Source organism: Mus caroli, chromosome 11 (assembly GCF_900094665.2).
Source record: "Mus caroli chromosome 11, CAROLI_EIJ_v1.1, whole genome shotgun sequence".
In the NCBI taxonomy this organism is placed as follows: Eukaryota; Metazoa; Chordata; class Mammalia; order Rodentia; family Muridae; genus Mus; species Mus caroli.
Window position 1 is genome coordinate 97,574,099 of NC_034580.1, and position 5,739 is coordinate 97,579,837.

The following is a 5,739-nucleotide window of genomic DNA, read 5'->3' on the forward strand; positions in this document are numbered from 1 at the left end:
ACACACACACACACACACACACACACACGTCAGAGTTGGATCTTGACTTTGATTTCCCTGCTCTTTGAAGATCTTGGGTCCACTCCTCCCTCTTAGATGTTTGCCCCATCTAAGGAGTTCACCAGGACAGTTTGCTTTCAAACCAGGATTCCAATTCCTCTGGGGAGCTATTATATCCTGAATCTGGGCAGTTGACTGCTCCACCCCAGAAGGTTCCAGTGCTAAAGGGCCATCAAAATATGGCTCTCCTATTCTCCACTCCAAGGATCCAGACTGTTGGTCTAGGTCAGTTGAGATATCCAGGCCATGTAAAACGCTTGCTCCCCTTCTAGGTAGCTAATCAGAGAGTACAATAGAAGCAAAGGTTTCAGTTGGAACCTGAAGAAGGATGTAGCTTAGCAATGATACTGCCAAACTCCAAACCAATGGATTCAAGGTCAGCATCAGCAGTGCTGCTTATGGCCCGGAGAGTTGACTCAGTGGTTAAGAGCACTTGTTCTTGCAAAGGACCAGGGTTTGATTCTCGGCACCCACATGGAGGCTCACCATTTCTGTAAGTACCTTGTGGCAAACAGACAGATATGCAGTCAAAGCACTCATACACCGAAAATAAATCTTCAAACAAAACAACAACAACAAAAATCAGTGTGGCGTTTTAAAAATGTGTTTTATGTGTGAGTGTGTGTTCAGGGAGCCAGAAGATGGCATCAGACACCCAGCTGAATTTATACATAGGCAGTTGTGAACCAGCTGACCTGAGGGCTGGGAACCCAACTCTGGTCACCAGACAGGGCAGCGGGTGCTTTTAACTGCTGAGCCTTCTTTCCAGATTTCCCCTAACCCCCTTCCCCCAGACACACGTTTTAGGAAACGGTTCTCTTGTATCCTGCCATCTCCTTCTCAAGCACTAGGCTTAAATGCGGCCACCACTGCTGCCCAGCTAGCTCTTGTCCCCAGTTTTAACAAAATTGTTTATGCGAGGTCATAGGTCCTAAGGACAATTGCTTTTTCTGATTCCGTAAACAAAAGCGTGTTTTGCTCAAGATGACCTCCCTGCACGGTAGACAGAATGTAACTTTGTATTCTTTGCCTTATAACCCCCTGCCGGCTGTGGGTGGAGCCACATTTAGGAGATCTGGCACGCATATATGAATAAAAAAACTTTGTTACATTTTATTCACTGTCAGACTGGTGAGTCTCTGAACGACCCCAGACCCATAACAACCTAGGCGGGTCTCAAAATCTTTCTTCATCATTTTTTTAGAAATAGAAACAAAGATGGTTAAAGACTGGAAACTGGGGAAAGGTCGTGCCTGGCATGAAGCTCACCAGACTTAGGACGGCCTTGAAGGAGTCCTGCCTCCTCCTGCAGGTTTGCATGACCACTCTGATTTGGTCTCACCCACTAGGGGCCCTTGGTCCCCATGAGATCCCCCACCTGCTGACACACTCTCCACTAGAAATGGTTGATGTAAAAACCATAGCTCTCATCTTAAAGTGACTAAGAGACAGTTTGCTCTTGAGCTGTCTTGGAGGACGGTGGCCCAGAAGCAGATTTAGGTTATCGCAGATTCTATGTTCCAACGTGGAAGCAATTTCACAAGGGTTTTTTTTTTTTTTTATAGTTTTATAGAACTAAGAAAGTCATAAATCAAGGCAATTTTCCCCTGGGTTTTTAGAGACAGGTTCTCTTTGGGTAGCCCTGGATATCTTGGAATTAGCTCTGTAGACCAGTCTGACCTTTAACTCGAGAAAGATCTTGCTTCTCCTTCCCAAGTGCTGGATTAAAGGCATCACCGTCTTACCTAAGTCATGGTGTGAGACCCTGGCTTAAAGCGTTTCTCCCTGGAAGGTAGAGCCCCTAAAACATTTCCCCAAGCTTGTTTTCCCTGATCTTTAAAAATACAGCTAAAAAGAAGCTCTTTGTTCTGTATAGCCAGCAAAAGGCTTTTTTGTTTCTATACTGTACAACCAGAGATGCTGGCCTTCCTGTGCCAAGGACACGGAGATAAAAATTCAGAAAGAACTCACTGCTCACTCCTGCCTTGTAAATGTCACCAAGGACACCTGGAAGAGAAAAACTCCCAACTCTCCTCCCAACTTCTCCCAATTCCTCAGCTAGCTGTTAAAAGCCCCCTAATATCACCTTTCGGGGTCGAACTCCCCTGCCCTGCGAGGCGCGAGGGGTTCGTCCTCAGCTAGCTGATAATAAAACCTCTTGCAGCTTGCATCAGGTGTGGTTTTCTCTCAGGACGGTGAGGTGTTGGCCAGTTCATCCTGGGACTTGAGCGGAGGCCCGACATCCAGGGCCTTACAATGGTAATGTTAAAATATAGTGATGGGTGTATCAGAGAGGGAGATATATTGAGATAGGAGGATCTATTTTATGGACCAAGATGCTATCTATTGACAATCTTAGCTCTTGGGTAGATGGAAGCTTGTGTTCTACTGAGTAGCTTATAAGAGGTATTTATTCTCATGCTCTAAGTGTTAGTTCAGATAAAGAGTGAAGCACTAGACGGCTGCCTCCAGAAGGCGAAAACTAGCCCAAGATAAAGTAATTAGCCCCCGAGCCTACAAAATTCCAGTTTTCCCACAGTAGTTAGATATACTCATACTGTTTATCAGACTCTAGACAAACTCCATCCAGGAGTTATGTTCACAGTCAGACACGGCTTCTTTTTGAGAATTTTCATTCACAAGATCCAGTCTTGGATCTTTTCACAAAATAGGTAAATGCTCTATAACTTGTTTAAAAGCTTAAAATTAAGGCCGGAGAGATGGCTCAGTGGTTAAGAGCACTGGCTGTTCTTCCAGAGGATCTCGGTTCAATTCCCAGCATTCACACGGCAGTTCACAGCTGTCTGGAATTCCAGTTCCAGGAGATCTGACATCCTCACAAACACACATACACGTAGGCAAAACACCAATGCACCTTAGAATTTTTTTTAAATAAAATTTTAAAAAAAGTTTAAAGTTACTGTGCTTAAAGAGGACAATAAAGCAAAATTGGACTTCCAGATGTTAAAGACTGTTATGGGTTGTTTTTGTTCTGGGCAGTAGTGAGACACACCTTTAGTCTCAGCATTCAAGAGACAAAGGCAGGTGGATTTCTGAGTGTGAAGCTAGCTTGGTCTACAGAGCTAGTTCCAGGACAGCCAGGGCTACACAAAGAAACCCTATCTTAAAAACAAAAACAAACAAACAAAAAAAAAGCCACCAGGATACCTGTGAAACATCTGTTTACAAAACAGAATGTATGGAACCTTATGTTCTTTGCCTTTATAAATCCCTCTGGCTCCATGCTATATTTGGGAAGCTGGAGTCCCGGGTGTAGCCCTGCTGGCAGTATCTGAATCAAAGTCCCCTCTCTGTGAAAATATAAAATATATTCATGGTCAGATTGATGAATCTCTGACCCACCCAGACCCAAAAAAGACTGAGCTGAACATCCCACTCTCATATTCATTCCCCACCCCCGACCCCTGCCTCGCCCCCTTGACCCCCCACTTGCCTCCACCTGACAGTCCCATAAACCTGAACTCCTTAGCTCAATATGTCCTGAAAACCAGACTGTGCTGCCCAGACCAGATTCACTATTTTCTCTGCCTCCATCTCCCAAGTACTGGGATTGCACAAGTATCCATGAGAGTACAGTTCCCTTGCAAATTAAAGCTTGTATCTTCAGAGGCAGGCGGATTTCTGAGTTAGAGGCCAGCCTGGTATACAAAGTGAGTTCCAGGACAGCCAGGGCTGAACAGAGAAACCCTGTCTCAAAACTACAAAAACAAAAAAAAACCCTTGTATCTTTCAGGAAGCTCCTTAAACAGGAAGGTAAACAACTCAAAACAGCTTCAGGAACTTCCTGAAACTGACCAGATTCACTAGGCTCCTCCCTGATAGAGTAAACAAGAGGAAGCTGAGCAACAAAGGAAACTCCTGGAATAGAAAACCAGCAAAGACTCAGACCAGAAGAGCTGCTTAGAGGAGGTTTAGTCTAACCTAGGCACCTGAAAAGAACTCTCTCCAACCTGTTGAGCTGCCTGCAGGCTGTGCAGTGGGCTCCAGGTTCCTAGCTTTGTGAGCTGTCACCCATGTCGGGGTGGGCCTTGGTGATGAAGCTGTCTTTGAGTCATTTCTCCCCCTGTAAGTAACCCCAGCAAAACTCATGGTTTATCCGGTTGGTCTTTGGTGTTATCTTTACTTTGGACTGTTGTGGGTTCCCTCCCTGGCATGAGGAGCTGTGTCGCCTTTCCCCAGAACAAGCTTTGTTGGACAACAGCCACCATGCCTAGCTTTCACTAACACGGTAGTTCTCAAGTTGTGGGTCGTGACCTCTTCAGGGTAGAAAGACCCTTTTCCAGGGGTCACCTAGATCACCCTGCTTGTCGGGATCATATCAGAATTGTTTACAGAAGATTCGTAGAGCAAAATTACAATTGTAAAGCAGCAACAAAAATAATTTTATGGTTAGGGGGTCAGTACAACAAAGAACTGTGTTAAAGGGTCATGGCGTTAGAAAGGTTGAGAGCCACTGCCCCATAGGTATTTAAGCCTTTCTGCATCACGTTTGGAGGTATTTCCTGTTTAACATACATTTTGTCTCTTACTTCGCTCTTGTCCTTTTTCTCATCTCTGTCCCACTCAAGTACTATTGTCATGTCTTTTTCGAGACGGTTTCTCTGTATATAGTTCTGACTGTCCTGCAACTCTGTAGACCAGGCTGACCTCAAACTCAGAAATCTGCCTGCCTGTGCCTCCCAAGTTCTGGGATTAAAGGCGTGCTTGCAACCACAGTCCGGCTGTTTTATTTAATTTATTTTTATTTATTGGTTTTTTGAAACGGGGTTTTTCTGTTTAACCTTGGGTGTCCGGGAACTCCCTTTTGCCTAGATGGGCTTGGAACTAGAGTTCCACCAAAGGTGTGCCTGCCTTTGCCTCCCCAGTGGTGCGAATAAAGACAGGCCCCACTACAACCTGGTTTATTTAGGCTTTTAAAAAGGAACTCGGCTTTTGGAGCAGGCTGAGAGGCAGGAGGATCACCTGGAATCACACGTCAATCAGTCTGGGCTTCCCAGGCGAGAGACTCCCATGTTGAAAACCCGAGGAACAAGAAAAAGAAGGAACGAAGGGGAAGGCCCGGGTGAAGGACAAAATCCCAGAGCACTAGTTCTAGCAAAGGAGCTGCAATCCCAAGGCTCCGTCCGCCCCTTGAGGGGATGAGATCCGGTCGTCCCCGGCTACTAGATAGATAAGGGGGGGCGGGGGGAGAGTGTGTGGCCCGGTCTAGGTTCCCTCTTGCAGTGAGTGTTGCCAGTTCAGTGTCTGAAAGATTGTGAAGAGGAGCCCGGCCGAAACTCTGACGTCGGGTCCGTACAGCGTCGCTCTGGCGGCGCGGGGCAGCGGCCTCGGAAGGCGTGGTGGGCGGGGCATGCAAATAAGAACGCAGCCCGATCTCCGCGGAACTCTGGGAACGAAAATCGCAACAAAATCCTCTCGGCCCCCTTGGATTCCTCGGGCTTTCCCTGGCGTAAAGGTGGTGGACAGGATAGAAGAGGAGGTTCGGTGTCGGGCGCGTGTTTGCGGGCGCGCGAGTGTTGGTGACCGTGAGTTGAAGGTGTGTGCGGTGTTGAGTGTATCGGGCGTGTGGGCGCAGGTGGGTATCGCTTCTCGGCCTTTTGGCTAAGATCAAGTGTAGTATCTGTTCTTATCAGTTTAATATCTGATACGTCCTCTATC

General features: G+C 46.6%; 1 pseudogene; it reads left to right on the forward strand.

Annotated features, from left to right (window-relative positions):
* The first annotated feature begins 5,662 nt into the window (after positions 1-5,662).
* Positions 5,663-5,739, forward strand: part of LOC115032732 — a 269-nt pseudogene continuing 192 nt past the window's right edge.